Source organism: Giraffa tippelskirchi, chromosome 8 (genome assembly GCF_054371585.1).
Source record: "Giraffa tippelskirchi isolate mGirTip1 chromosome 8, T2T-mGirTip1v1.2.pri, whole genome shotgun sequence".
In the NCBI taxonomy this organism is placed as follows: Eukaryota; Metazoa; Chordata; class Mammalia; order Artiodactyla; family Giraffidae; genus Giraffa; species Giraffa tippelskirchi.
In genome coordinates this window covers 112671885-112687357 of record NC_137282.1, presented here as the reverse complement: position 1 = coordinate 112687357, position 15473 = coordinate 112671885, and the positions used below count along the sequence as shown (strand labels likewise).

General features: G+C 48.6%; 1 long non-coding RNA gene across 1 annotated transcript in view; it reads left to right on the top strand.

Annotated features, from left to right (window-relative positions):
• The window catches only part of LOC145518725 (uncharacterized), a 157037-nt gene that overhangs the window by 43248 nt on the left and 98316 nt on the right, over window positions 1–15473 (top strand). Inside the window, exon 3 of the long non-coding RNA XR_014063223.1 lies at window positions 5088–5248. This is a non-coding gene — a long non-coding RNA (uncharacterized LOC145518725). The remainder of the gene's footprint in view (window positions 1–5087; window positions 5249–15473) is intronic.

Sequence of the window (15473 nt, the reverse complement as noted above, 5' to 3'; positions counted from 1 at the left end):
TGTCATCTGCCTATCTGAGGTTATTGATATTTCTCTCAGAAATCTTGATTCCAGCTTGTGAGTCATCCAGCCCAGGATTTCATATGATGTACTCTGCATATAAGGTAAATAAGCAGGGTGACAATATACAGCCTTGATGTACTCCTTTCACAATTTGGAACCAGTCTGTTGTTCCATGTCCAGTTCTAACTGTTGCTTCTTGACCTGCATTCAGGTTTCTCAGAAGGCAGGTAAGGTGGTCTGGTATTCCCATCTCTGTAAGGATTTTCCAGTTTGTTGTGATCCACACAAAGGCTTTAGCATAGTCAATGAAGCAGAAGTCGATGTTTTTCTGGAATTGGCAATTTGATCTCTGGTTCCTCTGCCTTTTCTAAGCCCAACTTGTATATCTGGAAGTTCTTGGTTCACATACTGTTGAAGCCTACCTTGAAGGATTTTGAGTGTTAACTTGCTATTATGTGGAATGAGTGCGATTGTGCAGTCATTTGAACATTCTTTGGCATTGGCCTTCTTTGGAATTGGAATGAAAACTGACCTTTTCCAGTCCTGTGACCACAGCTGAGTTTTCCGATTTGCTGACATACTGTGTGTAGCACTTTAACAGCATCATTTTTTAGGATTTGAAGTAGCTTAGCTGGGATTCTGTCACCTCCACTAGCTTTGTTCATGGTAATGCTTCCTAAGGGTCGCTTGACTTCTCACTCCAGAGTGTCCAGCTCTAGGTGAAGGACCACACCATCATGGTTATCTGATCATTAAGACCTTTCTTGTATAGTTCTTCTGTGTATTCTTGCCACCTCTTCCTAATCTCTTCTGTGTCTCTTAGGTCCTTACCGTTTTTGTCCTTCATTGTGCCCATTCTTACATGAAATGTTCCCTTGATACCTCCCATTTTCTTTAAGAGATCTGTAGTCTTTTCCATTCTACTTTTTCCTGTATTTCTTTGCATTGTTCATTTAAGAAGGCCTTCTTATCTCTCCTTGCTATTCTCTGGAACTCTGCATTCAGTTGGGTATATCTTTCCCTCTCTCCCTTGCTTTTTGCTTCTCTTCTTTCCTCAGATATTTGTAAATCTTCCTCAAATGACCACTTTGCCTTCTTGGATTTTTTTTCCTCCTTCGGGATGGTTTTGGTCACTGCCTCCTGTACCATATTACTAACCTCCATCCACAGTCCTTCAGGCACTCTGTCTAAGAGATCTAATCCCTTGAATCTATTAATCACCTCCACTGTATAATCATAAGGGATTTGATTTGGTTCATATGTGAAGGGCCTAGTGGCTCTCCTTACTTTCTTCAATTTAAATCTGAGTTTTGAAATAAGGAGTTCAGTATCTGAGCCACAGTCACTTCCCAGTCTTGTTTTTGCTGATGGTATAGAGCTTTTCCATCTTCCGCTGCAAAGAATATAATCAGTCTGGTTTCAATATTGACCATCTGGTTACCTTCTTTGTGGGGCTTCCCTGGTGGCTCAGTGCCTGAAATGCAGGAGACACAGGTTCGATCCCTGTATTGGGAAGATCCCATGGAGGAGGGCATGAGAACCCACTCCAGTATTCTTGCCTGGAGAATCCCATGGACAGAGGAGCCTGGCAGGCTACAGTCTAGAGGGATGAAAAGAATAGGACATGACTGAAGTGACCTAGCACATACACAACCTTCTGTTTATTGGGTACAGTGAAAGTCTTTTTGTAGAAAATTGTATTTCCAAAGTGAATGCAAAAAAATATTCCCTACCTCCCATGCCTTTTTGTGAAAACTTCTATGTGCACACCAGTGGCAGAGTCCATTTGTCCTTCCCTTGAATCCTTGGCACTGGCCCTCCCACCTATTATGATCAATAGAATGTGATGTCGGTGACACTGGGTAACTTCTGGGCCTTAAGAAAGCTGTAGCTTGTCTTCACCTCTTGGGTTAACCCTCACAGCATGCAAGCAGCCATGTGGTCGAGGTGCATGGAGGAGAACCGAGATTCCTGGCAAACAGCTCCAGCTGAGACCCCCCCGTGGTGGTCAGAGCTAAATACCAGGCATATGGGCAAAGCCATTTTGGACTTTCCTGCCATCCCTGGGCTTCAGCTGTACCATTTGAAGCAAAAGAATCATCCAATCATCCTCCAAAATCATAAAATGTGTTCAGTAATAATAATAATACAATTTTATCCTCACATCAGTCCTGTAGAAATAGGCTCAGAGACATTACACAGCTTTCCTTAAATCACACAATCCTTAAACAGTAGATCATCTGACTTATAACTCAGATGTGCTCATGGAAACTAATTTTGCCAGCAGATAATAGTACAAATCAGTCATTGGAAAGTAAACCATCTGGCACTATCACAGGAATGCATCTCACAGTGAGGCAATGGATTTAGCTTGACTCTTTTTGAGGACTTTAGCATGGTAGCTAGAGTTAGCCTGGTAGGACCTTAGGACCTAAGATAGGGGCTAAATAGTAGCACAGTGGGAGAGATGTAGGCAGCTGTGGTATGGTTGGGATGGTGGGGACTGTATCAAACAGGAGGGGCTCAGATCATGAACTGCTTATTGCCAAATTCAGACTTTAATTGAAGAAAGTAGGGAAAATCACTAGTCCATTCAGGTATGACCTAGATCAAATCCCTTATGAGTATACAGTAGAAGTGACAAATAGATTTAAGGGACTAGATCTGATAGAGTGCCTGATGAACTATGGACAGAGGTTCATGACATTGTACAGGAGACAGGGATCAAGACAATCCCCATGGAAAAGAAATGCAAAAAAGCAAAATGGCTGTCTGAGGAGGCCTTACAGATAGCTGGGAAGAGAAGAGAAGCGAAAAGCAAAGGAGAAAAGGAAAGATATTCCCATCTGAATGCAGAGTTCCAAAGAATAGCAAGGAGAGATAAGAAAGCTTTCCTCAGCGATCAATGCAAAGAAATAGAGGAAAACAACAGATTGGTAAAGACTAGAGATCTCTTCAAGAAATTTAGAGATACCAAAGGAATATTTCATGCAAAGATAGGCTCGATAAAGGACAGAAATGGTATGGGCCTAAAAGAAGCAGAAGATATTAAGAAGAGGTGGCAAAAATACACAGAAGAACTGTACAAAAAAGATCTTCATGACCCAGATAATCACGATGGTGTGATCCTCACCTAGAGCCAGACATCCTGGAATGTGAAGTCAAGTGGGCCTTAGAAAGCATCACTATGAACAAAGCTAGTGGAGGTGATGGAATTCCAGTTGAGCTATTTCAAATCCTGAAAGATGATGCTGTGAAAGTGCTGCACTCAATATGCCAGCAAATTTGGAAAACTCAGCAGTGGCCACAGGACTGGAAAAGGTCATTTTTCATTCCAATCCCAAAGAAAGGCAATGCCAAAGAATGTTCAAACTACCGCACAATTGCACTCATCTCACATGCTAGTAAAGTAATGCTCAAAATTCTCCAAGCCAGGCTTCAGCAATACGTGAACCGTGAACTTCCAGATGTTCAAGCTGGTTTTAGAAAAGGCAGAGGAACCAGAGATCAAATTGCCAATATCCGCTGGATCATCGAAAAAGCAAGAGAGTTCCAGAAAAACATCTATTTCTGCTTTATTGACTATGCCAAAGCCTTTGACTGTGTGGATCACAATAAACTGTGGAAAATTCTTCAAGAGATGGGAATACCAGACCATCTGGCCTGTCTCTTGAGAAATCTGTATGCAGGTCAGGAAGCAACAGTTAGAACTGGACATGGAACAACAGACTGGTTCCAAATAGGAAAAGGAGTACGTCAAGGCTATATATTGTCACCCTGCTTATTTAACTTATATGCAGAGTACATCGTGAGAAACGCTGGGCTGGAAGAAGCACAAGCTGGAATCAAGATTGCCAGGAGAAATATCAATAACCTCAGATATGCAGATGACACCACCCTTGTGGCAGAAAGTCATGAAGAACTAAAGAGCCTCTTGATGAAGGTGAAAGAGGAGAGTGAAAAAGTTGGCTTAAAGCTCAACGTTCAGAAAACTAAGATCATGGCATCTGGTCCCATCACTTCATGGCAAATAGATGGGGAAACAGTGGAAACAGTGTCAGACTTTATTTTTTTGGGCTCCAAAATCACTGCTGATGGTGATTGCAGCCATGAAATTAAAAGATGTTTACTCCTTGGAAGGTTATGGCCAACCTAGATAGCATATTTAAAAGCAGAGACATTACTTTGCCAACAAAAGTCCATCTAGTCAAGGCTATGGTTTTTCCAGTGGTCATGTATGGATGTGAGAGTTGGACGGTGAAGAAAGCTGAGCGCCAAAGAATTGATGCTTTTGAACTGTGGTGTTGGAGAAGACTCTTGAGAGTCCCTTGGACTGCAAGGAGATCCAATCAATCCATCCTAAAGGAGATCAATCCTGGGTGTTCATTGGAAGGACTGATGTTGAAGCTGAAACTCCAATACTTTGGCCACCTCATGTGAAGAGTTGACTCATTGGAAAGGACCCTAATGCTGGGTAAGATTGGGGGCGGGAGGAGAAGGGAACGACAGAGGATGAGATGGTTGGATGGCATCACTGACTCGATGGACATGGGTTTGGGTAGACTCCGGGATTTGGTGATGGACAGAGAGGCCTGGTGTGCTGCAATTCATGGGGTCGCAAAGAGTCAGACACGACTGAGTGACTGAACTGAGTTAAGATAATTCACCAGGGACTCCTGGCCCATCGTCCACCTTCCAACTGGCTTTTACTTCTCTGAGCCCTGTCATCCTATGAAATACTGCTGCTTCCCAAGGAAGGCCGGCCAGGGAAGCTCCTCGTGGAGAGCCAGGTAGTTCCTGTTTTCCGAGGCCTGGCTGGCCGTGGATGCCTGTCCCAGTCACAGGCCCCGGGTGGTCTGGAGGGAGTGGCACTCCCTGCCTATGCCGTGCATCTGTGTGGCCCTTGGAGCCGTCCTGGGCAGAAAGCATACCGCTGGGTGACTGGCTTACTGGTTCCGGGACCTGAAGGTGGAGGCTTCTGCAGGGAGCATGAGCCGGGCCTACTGCCCTCACCCCTGACTTTATCTATGGCCAACCTCAAGCTCATGGCCTTTGTTTCTCTGTGTTTTTCTGCCCATTTACAGAATGATGAAAACCTCGCCCGCTCCTCTCTGTCTCACGATGCTCCCTGCTGCTGTGTGGGTGCTGATTACAGCTACATCAAGTGTGCTGCGTCCATGAACTGATTTAGCGTTTACTGCTGCCCACCAGTGTTGTAGTGCTGCCTGACCGCAGCTCAGAGAAGGTAGGCAACTTGTTCAAGATCGTACAGTTAGTAAACGTATTAATAGTCGACCCAGGTGTTCTCTGGTTCTTTGTTTTGCACTTAGAAGGTTTTGGGAAAAAAAAGACAATAATTCCTGTGTGAATCATTGAAAAATTCCATTCTTTACCCTGATTCCCAAATGCCCAATCTTTTCCCCAGAAATAGCCACTCTGACTGGCTTCTTGTGTGTCCATCTGGATATCAAACATAATAAAATTAATGAAGTTGGGACTGGTTGGGATTAGCCAGGCTCCATGGCCACTTAGCCAATGACCAGGGGAGAGCCTGGGGTGCCCTCAGGGATGCCCATGCCGGGTCACTGGAAGCAGTGACAATGCAAGGCTTTTCTCCACAGTATGGAGGTGGAGCCAATAATTGACCTGATACAGGCCACTTATTTTCACTGGGCAGCATGCTCCTCTTTTACAAGATGAACCAGGAAACTCCCACTGTGAGTATCCATCTGAATTATGGGAGAGCTTTCTGTAATTTAGACTCCTGGGTGTCACCCCAGGCCAGTGGGATCAAAATTTCTTTGAGAAGGACCGAGAATCTGTCATTTTTTAACTTCCTTAATATCCTTTAGCAAGCTCACAAAAGGACACAAAGATTTATGCATAAGGGAATGTAAGTGCTAGGAAGACGTGCTGCTGCCTTGCTTGAGCACGTAATTAGAATGTCCAGAGATGTCCATCAATAAGGGGTCAGGTCCACACAATGAAGTACTACGCAGCCATAAAAATTAGCTATAGCTTCACGTCCTGGTATATTGCTGGACACACCCAAAGTGCAGTGGTAACAAGACTAGGGGAATGGCGTGTGGACTGGGCATGTGTAGAGCAGTGTAGAGAATAGTTTTGCCTGCACACATATGGATGACCTTCTAGAAGGTACATAAGAAAGAGTGTTTGTTTCTGGGGAGGAGACGCTGGGGGACTCTTTATTGAATACCCTCTTGTACAGCTGGAGCGTCCACGGTGTGCATGCAGGAGGAGACCGTTCTCATGCTAATGTCTGAAATGCTCCCAGGTAATCTGATGAGCCCCTAGGCTTAGTAACCACTGGATTAGGTGATTCTTTGGCCTCCTGAGGACATTTCAGCTCTAAAACTCAGGCCCTGGGATTTGTGGTTAATACATGTGACAGAGATGAATGAACTGTAGGGTGGCCCCAGAAGTGCAGCATTACCATCACTGCCCCTGGGAGTCAGTCTGGAAACGCCACAGTGATGATACAGTCTCTGGATGGGGCATGTGTATGCAGTGCATAAATGCCAGCTCCCTGCCGGTGGACACCAAGCACGGGCTGTGTTGGACCCCTGAACAGTGGTTGGCCTCCGCAGCTCTTTAGAGAGAGGCATGGGGATGGGACACACCAGTAGGCCAGAGCTGGGAGGGCCTGTGGAAGAGGCCTGCCCTGGGACTCCCTGCTTGGTCCCAGGTGAAAGCATCATGGATGCTGGTCAGCAAGCGCTCACTCCAAGTCAGGCACTGGGCCAGGTGTCTCCATGAGCATCATCCTCTTTCTTCACACAGCACTGTCCCCCTTGTGCAGATGGGGAACTGGCTGGGACTCGGGTCAAGTGACTTGCCTTTGAACTTAGATCTTTCTGACTATAGAGCAAGTTCTGTTTCCAAGTTTTCATGACCCAAATGACCTCCTACTGCATGGGATCTACTGCCATGGGATCCCCAGCACCCTTTCCTATGCACCTTTCCCAGATCCCCCCGGGGACCCAGCTTCCAGGGGTTTAGGTGGCCAGGGTCTCTTGGCTCTGAGCTCAGAGCCACTCCAGTCAAGCTTGTAGTGGTGATGTGGGAGACAGGTGAAGAGGCACTTTGTGGTCTTTGGGTTCAGGCAGACTGGACATTTGACCTTGGCAAGTGCCTGAGTGCCCGCTATGCTATGGGACGTACCTGCTCGGGTTTTGTCTGCTAGGATCAAGCAGTGCACCATACGTGCCCTCACCAAGCTTGGCACGGGGTAATTTATACATTTCCTGTACCATCAATGGCCCTTCAGGTATTCCCCACCATACCCGCCAGCACTAGAACAGTGCCTGGTACGTAGTAGGCACTCAGTAAGCATGTTGCCCAACTGAACAAATGAGCTGATGACCTTTTTGCTGGAGCTGCTGCTAACAAACTGTGTGACTGTGGACCTGTTCCTTCCCCTCTTCCAGCCTGTTTCCCCATCTCCGAGGAGGTGGGTCCCTTCTACCAGGTCTCATATGAACCAGCCTTCAGGGACCTATGAGCAGCCCAGAGCAAGCTGTCCTTCTATTTCCCTGACTATTAGTCGTCAAATTAAACAAATCTGTTTGGAGTGTTCAGTGTTGCCATGGTATTACCACTGCTCTTGTTCTCTCTCTCTCTCTCTCTCCCTATCTCCCCTAAGCATTTGAGTCCCTGCCTCCTCCCAGCACCCTCCAACACTAGCCCAGGAGACTTCAAGGACCAACTCTGCAGTCCCCAGAGAAAGATGCCTTCTGAAGTCACAGGATGGCTGTTGCTTCCTGGCAGGGCACTTATTTGGTTTTATCCTTTGGGGAGGCAAATTGTAGCTAGGAGCTGTGGAATCAGAGCTCCCTAAGGAAGCAGGGACTCTCCCTAGGCTGCAGCTGTGGCTAGCCTATGCCTGAAAGGTTAGACTCTCATGCCACCTCTATGACTCTCATACCAATATGACCCCTGACACAAGCTGAGTGGGAAACAGAAATGTCCTCTAAATGGATCCATGGACCAGAGGACCCTGTGCAAGGCCAGAGCACTGCAGACATAGGCCACTCCTTTGGAGCAATAATTAATATTTAAAAATTGAGACTTAAATTTAGTCATGGTTGCTCTGTAAGGAAGAGGCTTTGGGGATGGAATTTTCTTTTCCAGCTTTAATGAGATATGTGGTGGCTCAGTGGTAAAGAATCTGTCTGCTTATGCAGGAGACACACGCTTCTATCCCTGCATTGGGAAGATCCCCTGGAGAAGGAAATGGCAACCCACTCCAGTAATCTTGCCTAGGAAATCCCATGGACAGAGAGGCCTGGAGGGCTCCAGTCCATAGGATCACAAAGAGTCAGACTTAGAGGTCAGTAGTACCAACAACTGACACATAACATTGTGTAAGCTTAAGATGTACAATGTGATGATTTGATGCATTAGTATATTGCAAAGTATTGGCCCTGACAAGGCTTATGAACATATCCTTCACCTCACATAATTACCATATTGTTGTTGTTGTTATGGTGAGAAAAATTAGGATTTACTCTCATATCAACTTTCAAGTGTACAGTACAGAATTGTTATCTATAGTCTCCATGTTGTACATTAGATCCCCGGGACTTACTCATCTTATAACTGAAAGGTGTGTGCCCTTTGACCAGCGCCTCCCAATTTCCCCATCCCCAGCCCCTAGTAGCCATCAGTCTCCTCTCTGTTTCTCTATGTTCTGCATTTTCAGATGCCATGGTTAAGTGAGATCCTGCAGTATTTGTCTTTCTCTATCTGAATAATTAGGGGTGGAAGTTCTTAAAGACATTGCTACAATGGGAGGGAAGGGCCAGAATTTCCTTAAGGAACCAGATTCTGGCAAAAGTTAGTAGATAATAATATATTATTATTATTATAGAAATGGTAACTCTAATAAAATGTCTGTGCCTGATGTGTCCTGAGCTAAGCAGTAACATCCCCATCTCACTGATGAGAAAACAGAGGCCCAGAGGGGTCCAGTATTTGACTGTGGCAATTTGGACTGAGCTGTTCAGAACTCCCTCTGCTGCATGGCTGTGAGCATGAGCTGGTGGAAGGAGGCACGTGTGTGAGAATCTGGAAGTGGAGGTGAGCAGAGGCCACACTCGCCATAGACCTCGTTGTGGGGGATAGTAGTGAGATGTGGAGGGGCCAGAGGCTCCTGGGGGCTTTTGCTCTCTCCGGCTGTGCGTCCAGCTCTCGTCTCCCAGACACTGTGGCAGATGCACAGAAACAGCAGCTCCCATATTTCTCCCCACCACCCACCCCCACTGCCCCCGCCAGTCCCACTCGACTTCCCGGATCCTGGCTGGTGAGCCACCTGATGCATCCACTCCCTGTCTCAACCTTCCTTCTCCCACACGGTGTAAGGTCAAACTCCAGTAACAAAGCTCTTATCCCATGCCCCTCGTGGCCTCTTCCCACTTGAATCCTGACTGATCCCTTGAGAAAGGCACGGTGACTAAGAAGTGGAGGAAACCTCGATCTAAACCTAGCTCTGTCTGACTGGGAAGCCTCTGTTCTGTCCAGGACGTCCTCTAGGATTCCCATCAGTAGGGAGTTACTGGTCAGCCTGGTGCCCAGCACTGTGGCTTAGACCACGGATGACACTGAAGACAGAGAAGCCAGGCTTGCTCTCCAGGACCTTTTGTCTGTTTAGAGAGCAAGTGAAGAGTCATGGCACTTTGAGGACGTACATATATCAGGGTCTTTCCTAGCAGAGATCATGTCAATGACAGAGTTTAATTCCACCAGCTTTATGTGTAGGGCGTAAAGCAGTGCCCTGGAGGGGCTGCAGAGGCGAGCCTGCCACGGGCCCCGGCAGAGTGAGATGTATAATTATAGAGACGCAGAGCTGAAGAGCCAGTGACATTAGCTGCATGTGCTTGGCTGGCCACCAAACCCTCTTCTTCTAGAAACTTGTTCCTTTGGGAAAGTGCATCCTCTAGTCTCACCGCATGTGACTCGGGCAGGGCTGACCCTTCTCTCCAGCCACAGTGTGTGGTCCAGCCTGCTGAGGGTCAGTGGAAGGACTTTGGCTGGAGCAGTAGGAAAGAGAACCCTTGCCACGGGCTTGCCATGCCGGCAGGAAGTGAGCCCCAGGTCTTCCAGGGGCTGCTGCCTGGAGAGAGGCTGCCCAAAGGTGGGTGGGGAGGCAGAATGAGAGGTAAAAAGAGGCTGCTTCCAGGCGTCCTTCTGCCAGCCCTGGGTCTGCTCTGGCCCTGCCATGTACAGATGTGTGAGCCGCTCCTTCTAGTTGTGTTTTGTTGTGGGAAACCACCAGGACTCAGGAGAGAGTGGTCACACCAGGCCTCAAAAGGGCCTCCTGGGGGGATTGGCTTGGATCCTTGGGAGAGAGGTCAGGGAGGGACAGATGAAGGCAGAGAGAAGGGAAGGTGCTAGGGGTGCAATGAACTAGCGCGGGGAAGGGGCCTCTCGTCCCATGAGGGGTGTGCGCTGGACACCAGGCTCTGTGGGATAGAGTAAGGTGATGTATGGAGGGCCCAGGGATGGGCTGGAGTGGCCTTGAATCAAGCTGAGGCCTTGCAGAGTTCCGGGGGGTTTTACATTGGGGTGGAGTGGGTGTCATGCCTGGTGTTGCTGAAGACGCTACCTATTCAGGGGGATGGGTTTATCAGCATGAATGAGCGGTGATGTCGTTCAGAATGTGGGCTGTGCTCCATGGCATCTGTACCGGGAAGAGGCTGGATGACTCACTCCACACCTGGCTGCCTCGGGCTCCAGAACATGGCTGGGTCTGAAGCTCCTCCACTGTGTAGGACAGGATGGGGTTACCCCAGTGAATGGGGACGAGCAGGAGGCTTCCCCACATTCCATAGTGGGAGGGGCCCAACCTTGTCAGGCCCAGGGCTCAGGAACACCCCCCTTTCCTCCACGTCCCCCGCCGCACGCTGATCACCCAGTTGGAGGATTATCCGGTGACTGTCCGCCTCAGATGCTGGCGAGGAGACTGCCGAGGCCAGAGAGCTGAGAGAACGGAATGAGTCCTCAGAGAGCAGGGGCACTGCTGGGCGGCAGAACTCGTGACCCTCTGGGGGTGGCAGCGCCCACTCTGGGCAATGCATTCCCAGAGGGAATGGAATCCTCGTTTTCCTAAGAGAAGCTAGAATTCTAACTTTGATGTGAAATTGCCTGATTTTTAAATGTTGGAAGCCATTTTCTTTTTTTAAAATTTATTTTGTTGGAGGATAATTGCTTTACAATACTGGTTGGTTCTGCCATGTATCAGCATCAATCAGCCATTGGTACACACACGTCCCCTCCCTCTTGAACCTCCCACCTCCCACCCCATCCCATCCCTCAAGGTTGTCACCAAGCACCAGATTTGAGCTCCCTGCGTTAAACAGCAAATTCCTGCTGGCTATCTAATTTTATATATGATAGTGTATATGTTTCAATGCTACTCTCTCAATTTGTCCCACCCTTTCCTTCCCCTGCTGTGTCCACAAGTATGTTCTCTATGTCTGCATCCCCACTGATGCCCTGCAAAGCCATTTTCTTTTAAGGATAAACCAAACATACCCAGGGCCTGAGTTCTGTTAGCCCCTTGCCTGTTCACCCTGTACCAGCTCTCAGTCCCACAGGGATAGGAGCAGTTCGGCTATAGCTCTGCTCCTGGAAGGGAGGCCGTGGTGTCTGCTGTGTGAACTCAGGAGTGGATGGCAGTTTTTCGTGGTGTTTCTGGCTGGGCCAAGGTCGTGGTTCCAGAGGACCCTCCTCTCTTAGATACGCTGATACAACTGCCTGGACTCTCTGGCTGGCCTGCTGGCCTGGAGGCATCATGAATGAGGACATCTACCACTTGACCTCTCAGGCAGCGGCGGAACCTTTGTTAGCATCATCCAGCCCATCAAGAAGGCGTGCTCCCCACCATCTTCCCCAGCTACGTGGCTGGGATTTCTGGAGCCCGAGGAAGGTGCTGGCTACTTGCCAACTTCCAGGGCCCTGCTGTGGCTTGGGCAGCCTTGGGCGGCCATATGTGGGAGGGGACCGAGATGCTGGCTGGCTGTGGGGGGCAGGTATCAGCACCTCGCCTTGTGAACACCGTCCCGGGGCCAGCTTGTTTCCTCAAGCTGTCCACCTTCATTGGTGGAGTGAGGGACCCTGCAGTGAGCCCAAAGCCAGCTGACCATTTTCCAGAGTCTGCCTACACCAGGGGAGGAGAAGGTCACTGCAGCCCTTCCATCCCAGAGAGACCTCTAGTGTTGTCCTGCAGTCACTAGGCCTGGTACCTGAGACCCTCAGGGATGTGTCCCTCCCCGGCCTTTCCCCTGCAGGCCCCATCTCTGCCACACGTCCCAGCTTTAGCATCTTCCTGTCCATGCAAAAAAAAAATTTACAGCAGGCTTGCTGGGTGCAAGACCCACCCATCAGCCTGAGTCATCACAGACGTGTGTGTAGAAGTGTCAGCTCTGCTGAGCATCAGGGAGGAGAAGAACATCATGTCATGAGGCCTAAAACAGGGGTCTGACCTTGTCGGGGCTGGGAGGCCTTGTCGGGGAGGAGTGTTTGAACAGCACCCTGGAGGGCAGTTTTGAGCAGAGATTCTGATGTGCAGAGGTGAAGGCCATTGTGGCTGCTCCAGGGGTGCGGGATGGTGGTGGTGGGACACCGTCAGAAGACAGTGGCAGCAGAGGGAGGAGCTGGAGGGTGCTGCTGGGGGGCGGAGCGGTGGGCAGATTTGGACTATATTTAGGATTTGGTGACAGCTTGGATGCGTGAGTGGGCAGGTGCCAGGGCGCCTGCCGCCTGTGCTTGTGTCTCGTGCCCTTGGGAGGCTGGCTGTCCCTGTGCTGAGATGGGGGATCCCAGAGAAGAAGCAGGCTGTGGGGCAGGGTGGGGGCAGAGAGAAGTGGGAGGAGGTCTGAGGCAGCCGTCTGTCGACGTCATCCCTTTTCCTCAAAAGTGCTCCGCTTCTCACACCTACAGACTTTTCCAGCTGCCTGGAACACTGGTTCTTTCTGCCCTCTGGGTCAAACGCCTGTTGAGGTTGCAGGGTCCAGGTCGGATGCCCCTTCCTCCAGGCTGCTCAGCTGCATCCCTGGTGGGAGCTCATAGCCTGAGTCCCACCTGACCCAAAGGAACATTTCAGCTGGGGAGGAAGGAGGTGGGGAAGCTGGCAGCAGGCTGAGGGTCACCTTGGCTTCTGAGAGCAGGAGTGCAGGGAGTGTGTGTGTGTGTGTGTGTGTGTGTGTGTGTGTGTGTGTGTAAAGAGAGAAAGAGAGAGTCTATGAGTGTGCATTTGAGAGAGCATGAATGTGTGTGTGTGCGTGTGTGTGTACTTGCCTGAGGGAGGAGGGGGAGGCTGACCTTGCCTCGCCCTGCCATTCCCAGGAGGGCTGTGCTCAGGGTCATGGGCATTGGAGACAGGTCCACCTCGCTTTGTGTCTGGTTCTTTTCCACATCGTAAGCTCTGTGCCCTTAGGCAAGCACTGTCACCTCTCTGAGCCTAAGGGGACTTTGTCTGTAATGGGATTATCACTGGCATCTGCCCCATGGGGCTGATGTGAGAAGTGAGTAAGATGATACCTATAAGAACACTTAGGCAGAACGTGGCGCAGGAAGCACTCAAACCTAGCGATCCTTCACCCTGGCCGCCCCTACACCCTGGGCACACTGCTCTGACCTGCCGCCTGGGTCTTGTCTCCTGGCTATTCCTGTGCACAGAGTGTGCACCCATGTGCTTCTGGTGGCAGTCAGCAAAGCAAAGTCAGTCCTGTGTTTATTTATTTATGTTGATGTAGTTGAAATTATCTTCTCCATTATCTTCTGTAGCTCTAAGAGGGCTACAGGGGGGTCTTGCTTTGCTCACCATTGTCTCCCTGGCAACTAGCGTGAGTTGCACACAGTGTGACAAGCATTTATCGAATCAGTGAATGGCTGTAGAATGGTAGTCTCTTCCCTCCTTTTCTCCTTCCCTTCTTCTTTCTTGTTTCTTTGATAGCTCATCCCCACTAGCAGAGCTAACCTTTGCACTGGACCTGGGATGGGCCTCACTGCCCTAGCAGGGTGGGATGAAGCTGGTAGCCGGAAGGCAAGTGAAATGGCCAAGACAGCTCCAAGGCTCCCCTGAGACTGTGGTAAGGCCAGTGTCAGGCAAAGAGCTGGTGCTTCATTATTGAACTGATGGCTGCTGTCACTGTTCACACCTCTGTGCATACTTGAGAAATTACACTTCCCTTTTTTTCAATCCTAAGGTTCATTATAATTTTGATTACTTTTAAGATCTCATTTCTTGTTTTAAGCATCCTTAATTAAAGCCATTAATTTATATTCAGCCATAATGGCAGAGTTTTCTAATTTGTTAATTATTGTTGAACTTTAACCTGCTAGATCTTACCAGAAGGAAGTTTGGCCTGAGGAACTCTTAAAATTGTTAATGAATCTGTTACTGGTTGTGTGTTCCACTGAATAAAACAAATGCAAGAAAGCATTTCCCTGCCATCTGAAAGATTGCTGGTCATCCTCCTGAAATAAAACCTCTTCCTTTCCGTTATTTTTGGGAGCTGAGGCTCAAGATATTTATATGGAAGACAAGGAGTGGCCATCAGTTTGATATTTTCCCTTTTTTTTTTTTACCTTCAGGAAATTGCTCTCTTATGCAAGAGGACTGCAAGTTCACCCACAGCAGAGCAGTCATATGATAAATCTGTTTGCAGGATTGGAAGGCTCATATCCCCTTTGAGAAGCTGCATTTGTTTGCGGGAAACATGGAAGGAGACAGCATTTTTCTGGGGGACAGCGAAGGGATTAAGGCATCATGACAAGTACATGGTTTAGAAATGAGCCCAATTAAAAAAACATGAACCTGTCTGACCCTCATAGGAAAATCCTGAGCTGTCACCGTTCACGCCTTGATTTGAGAAACCAGCACAATTATCTTGGAGATCATTAAGATTCTGGGGGAATGAGTTTTCTGGTTTTGCCTGTGATTTCCATTTTCTCATTACTGACAGAAGCCGCATTTATGGATCTTTCTCTTTTAAACAGGAGCTTCTCAGACTATTAACAATTGGCTTCCCCCAAAGGTATCATGTCAAAGCTTAAATGGGTTCATCGGCTGGTTCCGTGAGAACTGTTTCCCTCCCCTTTCCCCTCCCCCTCCTACTTAAAACAGGTTTTTTTTTTTGCCTTTGGAGAGGGATTCACAGCCATGGGCAGGCAATTAGATTTCAAAGCTGGAGAACTCTGTTGCACTTTGCCAGGAACTGCTGAAGCAAGCAACACAGCCCATGGGCTTTGAATGGCTGTCCCGGAAGCAGGCCCTCCCAATGCAGCTCTCCCAGGATGGGCTAGAAGAGTGTGTGTTTGTCTTTGTTCTGCAAAGGGAAATCTAATTTCATCCCTTCAGCCCTATCTGCGTTGTAATTCCGTAGCTAGGCGATACTGGCGCATTCGAAAGGCTGGGAGATGGCTGAGTTTGTGAGAGGCTGAGAGCT